This window comes from Lontra canadensis, unplaced genomic scaffold (assembly GCF_010015895.1).
Source record: "Lontra canadensis isolate GAN:19392208 unplaced genomic scaffold, GSC_riverotter_1.0 scaffold48, whole genome shotgun sequence".
Classification (NCBI taxonomy): domain Eukaryota; kingdom Metazoa; phylum Chordata; class Mammalia; order Carnivora; family Mustelidae; genus Lontra; species Lontra canadensis.
The window spans coordinates 2352957-2366618 of NW_022631042.1; the positions used below are offsets into that span (position 1 = coordinate 2352957).

The window sequence follows — 13662 nt, forward strand, 5'->3', positions numbered from 1 at the left end:
CTGTTCATATTGTAAGAAAGTATTTACTTTTTAGAACACATAGTATCATTACCACACTGTGTTACTGTTGCTAATTTTAATTGTATTTGTTTTCTAGTTTTATTGGTACTGAATTTTAATCATGAAGAATATATAATTCTATAAATTTACTTACTGTTAGAAAATATATGATGGAAGATAACTCTGACAGCCCACTAAGAATAAACCTTGTGGTAGGTTTTAAGCAGATAGCATTCCCTGTTCTCTTTGTTCACATCTGAGGACACTCTACTTGCCCTAGTGTAATGTCCCTGGTCTCGGGCTCCTTGTGGTTCTCAGCTGCTCCAGACATAACACATGTGGTCAATTTGGATGGGATGAGAGCTGGGAAGTAGAAATAACAAAGGCTGGTGATGAGAATCAGCGTGAGGTGATGAGAATAGCACTGAGGTGAAAAGGAAAGACATAATGAGAAAACCAGAACTTCTGGAATAACAGTTTTATTTATTAAATAGATTTGAAGGTATACTAGGAAATAATGAAGCTTAACATTTATATCTTGGGTTTTTTAGAATTGTAGCTAGAGTTCTGCTCACTTGCTACAACCAATGCCCAGGTGAACTTGGAAGTAATTTGTATTCAGATGACTGATTCAATAGAGATAAAACTGACTTTAATAAAAATATAGGATATTTTTGGATATATTTTTGGCATATATATATATATATATATATGTATATCCTATATATATTTTTATTCTATATATATCCTATATATTCCTATATTAGGAAATATTTTTTCTAAGCAAAATCCTAATAGAAATAGTGAGGAATGTAAGTACAAATGTCTGCCCCAAAGAGCTAACATATATGTAAATATCTAACTTCAACATAGGTGAAAACATCAGTAGTAATAACAGACTCCCAACAGCAAACAGCTAATGAGCAATAAACAGATGGCCAGGGATGGCTGTTTTGAATGTGTTCTTCATTCACTCTTCATAAAATCTGATAAGCTAGGTACTCTTAAGTTCTCATTGTACTATTGAGAAAGTTAAGGTTCTCATGGTATTTTGGAATGTACCTGAGACAAGCATCCTATTCAGTGGTTTGTGTCTGAATCCACAACCTTCTCCTTTAAAGGGAAGTACCAGCACATTGCAGTGGGAGAGAAGGGATAAAGTCACTAACTCTAATTTAAGGGGTTAAATTCAGGATTTCTGTGTTGTATTTATTGTATTTCAAAAATAATTTGTGCCTAGTTTCAATAAGGTGATGACTGTGAACAAGGGGATTTCATGAAGTGAACAAAGGTGGTCACATTTTAGCTGGGTTTAGAACAATGGTTGAAGTATTGATGGATGTGGAAGATAGTAAAGGCTAGAAGGACAGAATAAAAGGAAAGAATCATAAATGGGGAAATGGCAAATATCCCAATGTGCAGGGTATAGTGATTTCAAAAAAAGTAGGCTGGAAAATTAGGATCAACTTAAGTTTGCAGAAGCTAGTCAAGAACAATACAAATTTTAAGAAAAAACTACTATTATTGCCATGATTGGTTTTGGAATATATTTTTGTGTAAACATAGTTTTGGTGTAAATGTAAATGGGTGGGGATACAGGGTGATGAATGGACATGTAGGTATGTCCATATTGAGACTGTGGCGAACATTGCATAGTATGACATAATGAGAACCTGAACTAATACTGAGTGAAAGACACTGAATAATATTTAGAATTCTCATAGGAAAACAAGAATAAAAATAATATCCAAAGCTAATAGATGAAGTACACCTGGGAAGAGGACAATGTTTAAATGCTCTAATGAAAAAATGGTTTCCCAATTCTTTTGTGATAATTAGGTAGACATTTTTTATAGCATATTGTGATTCATGCTCACTCAGTTTTCACTTCTAAGTCTACAAATAAGCTGAATTTATGTTGTTCATAAAACATTTAACTGGCATATGCAAACTTATGTGAATGTCTCACCCATAGTGTATCACAAAAGCGTGATTTCTCCATGCTTGTAAATCCAGAGAATGCTATTTTGTATAATGCATATGTGAAAGCAATTCAAACACACTTTGTTTAAAAAATGAAAAAGACAAACAAACAAACAAACAAACAAAAAACTAACAGAAATAAGATATATAGTACTTAGAAACAGTGATTTTAATGAAAAATCCAGGCTTTATTTTTAATTTCATTATTACTTTATAGCTTATACTGCCTCTATGAAATGTTTATGAAAATGATATACCTGATTTATTCTTTGTTACTCTGTTCAGTTTTTTTCCTGCTGTAACTACTCCCCATGATTTTTTCATTAATTTTATTACTATTAATGGCTGTCATTATTGGGATGCTTGATGGCTTTATCAGTATTATGGCATTTGATTTTCACAACTCTGTGATGGAAGTGTTATCTCCATTTTTCAATTTAGGAAACAAAGTTTCAGGGTCATTCAACACATACCTATATCATCACACAACTAGTAAATCTGTTTTTATAACCATCATAATGTGGCTTTTCTGATGACATAAATCTTATGTCTGATATTGTACCACTTACCTCTTATTGGAATGATGCTGTACCTTTTTGTTTCTTTTAGTTTTTTTTATTGTCATGAATACTTAACACAAGATCTAGTCTCTGAGTACCTTTTTAAGTGCATGATTCAGTATTCTTAATAGTAGGCACAATGTTGTAGAGGTCATCTCTGAAATTTAGTCATCTTGTGTAACTGAAACTTAATACTCATTGGGCAGCAACTCCCCATTTCCCCTACTTTCAGCCCCTAACAATCACCATTCTACTCTCTGTTTCTGTGACTTTGACTGTTTTAAATTCCTCATTTAATTGAAATCCTAGAACATTTGTCATTCTGTGATGGCTTACTTTATTAGCATAATATCCTTCAGATTCATTTCAGCATTATTCACAATAGCTAAGAGAGAGAAACAATCTAAGTATCCATCAGCAGATGAATGGATAAAGATAATGTGGTTTACACATACAACAGAATATTATTAAGCCTTAAAAAAGAAAGAAAGCTGGATGTATTCAACAACATGTACTACGTGTTTGTTAATACTTTGGGCTAAACATTCTCAAAACATTGAATTTCAAGTAAAATGAACTACAACTTGCATTATTAGGAATGTTCTTGAAAGAAACATTAAGTTCTTCCTATTAAGAATGTGACAGTGCCTGTCAAGTTGGTAAAATTTGATGGCAGTGGCAAATTCATGGAGTCCTTTAAAGGATATGGTAGTAATATAATCAGGAAGTCATGTTTCAGTAAAAGAAGTGCTAGGGTAGCTCACAGAAACACTTTTCGTTTCTATTAATTCTCTGTATAATCTAGATATTGAGCAAAGATCAGCAAAACATACCTACTTGTGCTTCCACTCAGACACACAGGCGAGTGGTAGTACGTTTTATAATCCGGAAGAGTTGTAATTCTTTTTGACCCAAAAGGGAAACTCAGAACCTGTAGCATTAAGAGCAGTATATTTTAAGTAAAATGCTTAAAATATAAAAAAATAAAAATGAGTTTTGCAACTCTCCTTTTAAGTTAGAAGTGAAACATGTCTTTAGTTTTTCTTAATATTTTGATTATGTACTATTTCAAAAACGTTGAAAATTCTGGATGCTGATATATTTAGAATTCTAGATTCTCTAATAAATAGAAAATATGTAATTTTATATGGTATACAAATTATCAAGTAACAGAAGACTCTCAGTTATTATTCCATGTTTCTTGATATGAATGGGTTTTATCAAGCTATTTCTGCCTATGAAGATATTGAGATATTAATGTATTTGAAAAACTTCATTTTTTACTCAAATTTAATTTTGTACTTAAGAGTATTTAGAAATTCCAGCTAGAACAAATGCATTTAGAGAAATGTATGTTTATATGAAGGGACATCCTTTAATCATTGCCTAAAAAATTGAATGGTGTAGGCCTTAAAATTGTATTTAACACAGTTATTGGTATCTGCATATTTTGCCATTATACGTTGGTAATTTAAATCTGTTCCTATATAAGGGGTAGAATCTGGTATCAGTGCCTCAGAGTACAGCTTTGAGATTTGTACATTGACATGCAGGAAATATATTGTTTCAAGTCAGAAATCAAACTGTATAGAATGACTACTTTCCATTTTTATTTTATTTTTATTTTTCAGTCTGACATTTTAATTCAATTTTGCATCTCTGGTCACTGAAAGCAATCTCAGGAATTGCTGAGTGGTTAAAAAGAGAGTCTAATGGGATCTAAAATCAATTCACAGGTCTGTCACTGATTCATTGTGTTTGTGACTTTTGCTGCCACTGAAATGACAGTAAATTGGTGTCCTCAAAATTTTCACACTTCAAGATTTCTCTTGTGCTCAAAAAAATACTTACCTAATATGCATTATGTATATTCACTTAAGAAAATTGGTTAGTGATTAAGTACAGAGCTAGCTTCTATTTCAGCAAGTTACCTCACTTGAGATGATCACAAAGCTTTCTACAGAGGCTAAATGTCTGAATCTGTCTAATGTTGCAAATTGGGTTTTGTATACATGCCAGGGTTCAAGCTCCTTTTAAGTGCTTTCATCCTGGCAAACTTTTCTTCTTTTGATTTACATTTTGTTGGCATTTAATAGCTGTCTTACCTCATATTTAAATTACTTAACCTGGAGAGGATGGATGTTTAGTGCCCCACATTTACTTGCCCTTTGCTGGCCTAAATCTTGGTGGCAAATGTAAGATTTGCAGTAAGGAATACCTTTTCTTTGTCTTATGTCATGCTAGTTAGCAATTCTAGTTAATGCCTTGACACTACATCAGATTTTTGCTAATAACAATATGGAATTTTAAAAAAAATTATGCCTAAAGTTGCACAGTCTTTTAGACATATGTAAAAAATTTTTTCCCCTAGAATAGGGAAGAATAACTTACCTGACAAATGACTGGGAAAAGATTATGTAAATGACAAGCAAAATATAACCATTTTTACAACACAAATGTCCAGATGACTAGAAGTGAACTGATATACCCTTGTTTAGAAAGTGCGTCAGAGGCAATCAGTATTCCCATGTTTTGATTAAAATCAAGTTCAGTAAAATGAAAAATAAAATGAAATGATGTGTTTGCTGTATGAATGACCAAAAATTTAGTCACCTTTACTTTTCCACCTTGTACTCATCAAAGTCTGAAACTTTATGAATCTCCTAAGACAGAAATGAAAAGTATTTTTCAGCTATGCTGCTAAGAAAAATTTTGATCTGGAAGATTTTAGTACCAAAAATTAAGTTGGAAAACTTGATGTCTACATAACCACTTCAGGCCAGTACTGTACTGAGCACAAAGCTCAGCAATATCTGGTATCTCAGTTAAAAAAAAAAATTATGAAAATAAACTTATATCCAGAATTAAACTGTGACCACAATTTCAATAAAATTCTTGCTCAGAATACATGACTATAAAATACTGTATCTTACCGTTGCCATCTACCTCTTCTAATTTCTGTCCTTCACTTTATAATAGGAAATTTAAACTCAGATTGTCTAAGTAGTATTCCAAAAACCCAAGGCCACTTAGTGGTAAAAGCTGAACTGAAAATCAGTTCTGACAGCTAATTCACCTTTCCATTTCACTACATTGCCTTCATTCTCACTGCCAATCATGTGAAAAAAAAATGAAAGAAATTTTCATGTATGTCAAGCTATTTATGAGGGTTTTCCCCTCCATATTAAAATAATGTGAATAAGTAACCTTAGATAATTATTTTTAAAAATATAGTTATCTTTTACTTTCTTTGTAATTTCAGAGAAAAATCATAAGATTTCTTTCACAAAGTAATATTTACTTATTGAAAATGAGTCAATTGCCTCTTCAAAACAGGTAAAATTTGAATGTTGATGTAGTGCTTTACACTATTTCCCTTTATTCTCAAAAAGTAGCTGGATTTAAGATGATTTCTATTAGTTGAAGCAGTCAACACATATCAAATATTACCAAAGAAAGTAATTGAAAACGTTAGGAAAGCAACCAGAACACAAGGATCATGCAAAATTTCACCCACACACCTCTACATACAGTGGACAAGAATGACTAAATGCTTTGATCTTTCCTGGATAACATGAAAGGGTAAAAGGGAAAAAAAGCAACATCTGTTAGAAAAAAAAGTTTAATGAACAGGGTGGAGACTAGTTGAGTGTTGACATAAAACATGAGAAAAGGAAAAGATAAAATGCAGAAACAAGTTTATTTATAGTCACAGACCTCAAAAGATCCAAAGAGATAAAGTTGGATTTAGAAAAAAAAAACCTAAAATAAATGCAGTTTGATTTATATTTAAAGCATGTATAATTCCTATAGTGAGTTCTCTACAATTGTTATCAATAGGAAATATGTATGTAATGTTGTATGTCTCTATATGTGACTTTTATATAAAACTATATGTAATATATATTATATGTATGTGTGTGTTTCTATCCATAGGGATGGAAATATCTTAGACAAAATTGTGAAGGCATAAAAAATACAAGTCTACTTAGATTGCCTTAACATACATTTGTAAATACAGGCTTTAGTTTTCTATTTAACGTAAGGAAATAACTGCCTGTTGTGGAAAAAGTGATTGTTTTGAAACAGACCGGTTCTATATACAGGTGGAATTTGCCTTGGCAATGTCCATCATTCAATGATTATCACAAATATCCAAAGCAAAGAGGTTTTATCAGTACCTTATAAATTTGTGGGACTTTCAGGTTTGAGTTTTTGTATCCCAAAAGATTTTGTTGCTCTGGGTGGTTTCTCTTTTTAGAATTGACATTTTATGCTGTTGTAAGTATAGATTCCACTACGATGTAACTTGATATTTTTAAGTATTTTGGATGCTACAACAGGTGTTACCAACCTTGTATCCGGTGGGTGGAATGTATGTATATGATATTCTCTCATATATGCTTAAGAATATTCTGGAATACAAGTGGATAAAGTAATGATACTAGATCCTTAAACTTAGATGGGCATAAACTCTTAAAAAAATAGTAACAATAAGTACTGAAAGGGAATTGTAGGCAAAAAAATGGCAAGAAATCATAATCATAGATATAATGAGAAAGTATTTAGGACAAGAAAAAAATCTTTTTTGAAGATTTTATTTATTTCTTTGACAGAGAGAGTGAGAGGACAAGTAGGAAGAGCCATAGGCAGAGGGAGAGGGAGAAGCAGACTCCAAGGGAGTCTGACGCAGGCCTCTATCCCAAGACCCTGGGATCATGACCTGAGCTGAAGGCAGATGCTTAACCGACTGAGCCACCCAAGCATCCCAAAAAAGATGTTTGCCCCTTACAGGTAATGCCTGTGTATACTAAACTATGTCGGCTTTTCTAGTTGACATCAGACCAGAGACGTAAAGGTCACCATGATATATGGTTTCCCTTGATGAAATAACACTTTTAACTCACTTCTTCCTCTCTTCTACCGCTTGGCCTGTCCAATCAGGTTTCCACACTGAAGCCAGAGCGGGCTTCTTAGAAAGCAAATGGTAGCTTTCTAAGACATTTCCTTGCTTTCTTTTAATCCTAGCGGTTAGGGAAATCTGCTTTTTGGTCTAGGTCCTTCCAACCTGCTTATTTGACCACTCTCCCCTCACACCCCTCCTGACACTCTGGAGTTTCTGTTTTTCTTTCAGTTATTTTGCATTCCCAGTCTCTTTCCTTCTAGGTCTTTGTGCTTATTGTTTCTATTTCCTGGATGGATCTTTCCCCTGATACTTACTTTAATAAATCTGTCTGATCCTTCTGATCTCAACTCAAGCATTACTTCCTTAGTTTATCTCCCATCTTTTATATTGTAGATAATACTATATATTAACAGCACAAGTGAGGAGGCAGACAGGTAAGTAGATACATATATTATAGTAAATCTGTAATAGGGATTAGAGAATTTGTCTGAAATAGGATATGTATTTGCAGGTAGGATTCACATCATAAACTCTAAACTGCGATGTATCATTTCTTTATCTCTCAAGAGTTTCGTATTCTTGTATTTTTCCTGGGCAAAAAGCCACAGGGTGTAAATTAGAGTGAGAAATAAAAATCCTCAGCTAGTAGAAACCCTAGAATAACACCAAATAATCTCTTTAAAAAAATTCTTGTGTACTCCATCTTTCAGTAGAAGTCATTTTATACATTTGACATATATCACCACCTTTATGTTAGGAATAATCCATACTCATTAGCATTAACTATGCTGAAATTGTATACTTTTGATTTTTTTGATTGGTGTAATTGTTTTATTCCTCATATGCCTGAGTCCTTAGTAGAGGACAATTTTAATTAAATTGTTCACAATAGCATGGGGCACTGGGGTGGTGCAGTTTGTTAAGCGCCAGACCCTTGGTTTCAGTTCACATCCTGATCTCAGGTTTCCCGCTCAGTAGGGAGTCTGCTGGAGGTTCTCTCCCATGCTCTCTCAAATAAATAAATAAATTTACACAGACCTACAATTGAAAGTTATTCTGCTGTTAGAGCTTTTTTGTAGCAATTCAAGAAAGAAGTAGTTGGAGGATATACATGGTCAAACTTAAAGGAGGGATCAAAAGAAGCAAGGGGAGACAAAAAGGAAAGGAAGGAAGGAAGGAGAAAGGGAAGGAAAAAGTGAAGAAAAACACATCAAATTCCACTTTGGTAAAACAGGTAGGGCTAATGATGGAATTTGTTACACAGTAATAGTAGCAACAACAACAATAGAGATGTATCTTTTAATTTTTATTTTGGGCCCTTTGTTCAAAATGAATAGAAATTCCTTATACTTCAGTCCTTTGAATATTGACACTTAATGATTCTTTGGTTGCTTTCACTTATAACATAACATCTATGTTAAAGTCTACATTTCACTCTTGGAGACGAATACACAGGAAGCAATAAATATAACAAACAATGTGATGTTCAGCAGCAGCTTTTCTCCTGACAGGGTAGGGAAGTGGGAGTTTTAAGTTGAGAGGGCAAGGAGACAAGTAGAAGGCAAAGACAGAAATATGTACACACTACAAAAGATAATAACTGAAGGTAGCCTTAGGAGAAAAGCATGCACCGTTCTTTGAGTTTCGAATTAAAGCTCTCTGAGGATAAAGGCAGATTTTATTTGGGTAAAAGAATTGCCTTTCATCTTCCCCCGTCAGGATTTAATTGGCAGGAGATGATACAACCTGCTTAACGATCAGGTATTTCAGAGGTTGAGCAGTTTGACAAGGAGCAGGTTTCTCTCAAGTCTCCTTAAATGCCTTTTTCCCCCTCTGACCAGCATGTATTTGGCATGTATAAAACATTAGTTCACTAAATTTTCAAAGACAGCAACCATGGATTAACTAGAATTCAGACTTTAGAATTTAGCTGAATGTACAGAGTTATGTAAAAATGCCACCTTCGTGTCCATGATTGGGAAGAAATAGGACATTGTAATATTATCGCATTTAATTTTGTATATAACTTACTGATTTATATTCTAGATAAAGCATCTCCGAGTTCTGTGATACTTGGCATGTTAGAAAAAGAGCATCATAATCAAAATCACTGCATGTTTTTGACTAAAAACTACTGAAGTAAACTCTTTCCTTATGAGTTATTAAAAGGGAATACATTTGTAGATATTCGTTGTGAGAAAGTTTGAAGATACTGCCTGAAACACGGGAGTCGGAGTAAAGCAGTTTTTCCTAAGCCTGACTGAGTTTTTAGAAACCACTTTGGATTAACCACAGTGTTAGCTAGTAGAAGAGTTAATTGTATCATTTCCCCTCAAAGAGATACTGTGCTTGGATGTTTTTAACCTAGTAAAGCACCCTGCTAAATAGATTCTGAGTTGTGACACTAAATATTCCTCATTCTCATTCTTACCCACATCTTCTCCCTAGCACCACAGATGATAAGGTTTATGGTTTTAGTTTGGAGTTTTTCTCTTCTGATTAGATATGAAATATAGAATATTTTGTGTAAGAGCATATTCTTTTTATCAATATACACTTCTACAGCAAGCCATCGGACACATGTTAGACACTGGATAATATTTAATTAATTTGGGTAAGGGAATAACCACCAGTGTCAGCATAGTTATAACTTTAAAAGTACCAATTTTAAATGTTCTCGTTTTTAATTAAAAAAAAAAAAAAACCTTGGGGCACCTGTGTGGCTCAGTGGGGTAAAGCCTCTGCCTTCGTGCCTTCAGCTCAGGTCATGATCCCAGAGTTCTGGGATCCAGCCCCACGTCAGGCTCTCTGCTCGGCAGGGAGCCTGCTTTCCCCCCACCCCCTCCGCCCCACCTGCCTCTCTGCCTACTTGTGATCTGTCTGTCAAATAAATAAATAATATCTTAAAAAAAAAAACCTTAAATAATATTTGTTCCACTTTGATTTATTTTCTTTGCTTCTAGGTTTAAACTTAAATGCCATTTTACATTTGTTCAACTCTGTGTCGTATGTTTCCTGTTCCTTGCATTTGGATTGAATCTTTTCTCCTTGCAGAGAAAACATGCCATTGCCATGTGGTAGACTCTTCCAGCACATATTTAGGCAAACTATCTGCAAATACTGTGTTACTTACCTATTGTTTAAGGAACAAACATTAAGTAATACATTTTCAGAAATGAAAAGGGGGGCATCTCATGATTCAGCAGCCATTAGCACTCTCTCAAATTCCTACATTTTTATTAAATGTACATGTTGATTTTTTTTTTCCCTGACAGGTACCCTAACTTTGTACCTGAACTTCCATGGTTTTACTTAAAAAGTTCTTAGCAAGAAATATAGGCACTTATACCTCCAGTGGAATTTAAAAAAATAAAAAGGATCTTTTGTAATATTTGTATTATTTTATTACTCAGAGAATATATGGAATCAAACTTCAAATCTTTCAAATAGTCACAAGCACAATTTCTTTATTTTCTATTATAGGACAGACCTAACTTCAAATCTTTCATAATATAGTAATAATGAGATTTTCAGATATATTGTCATGTCTTACTTGTTTGGTGCCTATGTATCTGTTAGATAATTCAAATTAAAAATCAATTTTGTCTCATCTGTGTATATCATAACCTTTAAAACTGAGTTTCATAGCACAAAAGATATCCTTTCCAGTTAATTTATCTGTTTAAATTAATATGTAGTATACTTAAACTGTAAGTTGTTTGTATGTGCATATATATACATATATATACACACACATATATATAAAATAGTTTTATGTACATATATTTATATACAATCTGTATGGATAAATATATACACACACACCATTCTTTAGACCTACATAATTATAAAAGAAGCACTGAATTTGTAAAATGAGGCTTGTAAAGAATTTACCATAAGAAATGGTAATAACTACTTTGAAGGAATGTGTATATTTTTATTAGATGTTTTGGTAATTTGAAATAATAATAAAACTTTATGTGCTTTAGATATGTATCATTTTAGTCAAGTACCTAAAGGTTATACTTTTACATGTCTATCTTCAAAACCACAATTGCGTTAAAATCGGTAATTTTTTAACTTTTTCTGTTTTATATATGAAACATATTTGCAGTATGGTCATTGTTAAAATATTAATAGTTGACAAGCTTTTGTAGATTTGTGCCTACAGAGTTAAAAATACTCTTGTTGAATTGACTATCAGTAAGGATTTGATTTATTTTTAAAAAATGGCAAAATTTGTGCCAGTTATACTAATGGTAATATATGTAATACAGACCTACAAGTGGAATCCCAAACTGAGCTAAACTAAGGTCTTAAGTTTTCTGTTCCTATTTAAGGAGAAGTGTTTTAACACTGCTCTGAAAACATGCTGCAGAGTAGTGCTTGAGATGAGTGTTTACATATAATTTTTCACTAAATGGCATTTTTTCCCAGATAGCTCTAAATTGACTCATCATTCAGTCTTAGGAGAATTATTACTTTGATGCTGATTTTACTCTTAGAATAAGCTCAAAAAAAGTTAAGCAAGTAACTTCAAAAACCCCTTTCCATTGTTTCAAATTCTGAAAAAAATAGCATGAAAGAACATTCACAGCAACAACAAAGACTTCTCACTAACCAAGGGATGATTATGTCTAATTTATTCTTGAATTCTCAAAATAATATTTCATATTATAGTGATTTTCATTTTGTTGGACACTAGGTTGTGAAAAATAAATAGGATCATGCATTTCATACCATTTTTTTTAAAGATGCCAAATTTTATAGTCAAAGAATATTAAAATATTCTGTTGTCTTTAAAATGTAAAATGTCTTTATAATCAATCAACATATAATACAGAGTACCATTTATGCTGTATTATGGTAATTGTGAATAAAATTGAACTGCAAATGAAATCTTGCCTTAAATAACTTAGAATTCTACTTAGAGACATAAATCTGTCTAAGTTAACAAACATTTTCAATAAATACTTTTTGGTGCTCATTTTATGATGTTACCAACATTGGTGTGGTGTAGCCACAGGTAGCCAAAGCTACCTGGTCATTTGGGGAAGAAATCATATGTAACATAAAGCAAGGGACAGTTACAATATAGTTTCGTAGAAAGTACCCCAGAAACCCCAATTTTGGAATATCCAGTTTTGCCTAAGAGTATTTAAGCTCGTTCCAAAGGAGTTAAGAATAACATCATTTCCACAAATGGGATAACTCTGTAACGCACAAAGGAGTAATGCAAAAACAGAGGAATTCCAGTGATACTAAAAGAATGTAATAATGGAGTTGGCTTTTAGAGAACAGAAGTTGATGGGAATGAAGTGTTTGGGAAGTGTTTCAAGAGGATAGTAATAACAGCATAACAATAAAACAGCAATAAACTATTTTTTAGTTATTTCTGAAAACTTTTCTGTATTGTTGAATTCTGAATTGTTGAGTAGGAAGTTAATATGATAAAAACAGGTTTTATAGAATTTTAAATTGCTGGTGGAGTATGTGATAAAGTGAGATAGAGCATCAAAAAAGTCCTGTAGGAAGCAAAGCAGAATCTGGGGTAGATAAAATCACAGCCGTATTTGAATGGTGAATGTAGAAGAAAAGAAGTATAAGAGTTTCTTTGGTAGAAGGATAAAGAAAGGTTCAATAATTGATAGATAATAAAGAACAAATGAAACTGATAAGCCAAGGGTATGTTCTGGGATTTGAGCATGTGTGAGAAATAATGAGGATTTCAGTGTTAAGATTTGGAGCATAATTAGGAGAATTAACTTGATTATAGGATCCTAGTCTTAAGAAAAGGTGCAGTGCTTGGTTTGCACTGTGTGGAGGTTATAGTTTAGAAGAGACATCCAAGCAGCATGTCACTTAGGCAAGTACTGAGCGGAAAGAGAAAAGAAGTGTGAACAAGTAAGTCATGATATGAAGTCCTGAGTAATAGTTAAGGAGAAATAAAATGCAAGAAAGCCCAAGACTTTACCTTAACAAAAACACTTTCGGTGAAGCAGGGGGAGAGGTGATGAAGAAACAGGAAATGGAGATAGGGTTGGAACATACACAGTGTGTTCAAAGCAGAAAATCATCCCTTAAAATAGGTACTCAGGATTTCCATGTTCAATGAAAATACCAAGGAACGACAGAAATGACCAAAAAACAAACAAACAAAAACAAAACAAAGCAAAAAAAAAAAAAAAAAAAAAAAAAAAAAAAAAAAAAAAC

General features: G+C 32.9%; 1 protein-coding gene and 1 long non-coding RNA gene across 5 annotated transcripts in view; one reads left to right on the plus strand and one right to left on the minus strand.

The window, feature by feature from the left end:
- SEMA3A (semaphorin 3A) overlaps positions 1-13662 on the plus strand; it is a 306101-nt gene that overhangs the window by 188511 nt on the left and 103928 nt on the right. The gene's annotated exons all lie outside the window — the stretch shown is intronic.
- Positions 278-13662, minus strand: part of LOC116876866 — a 62378-nt gene continuing 48993 nt past the window's right edge. The window contains exons 2-3 of one of the 2 annotated variants that reach the window (XR_004384473.1): positions 3377-3474; positions 278-363 (exon numbers count right to left, since the gene is read on the minus strand). This is a non-coding gene — a long non-coding RNA (uncharacterized LOC116876866). Of the gene's footprint in view, positions 425-3376; positions 3475-13662 lie in introns of both variants that reach the window. The other variant, XR_004384474.1, reaches the window with a different exon arrangement.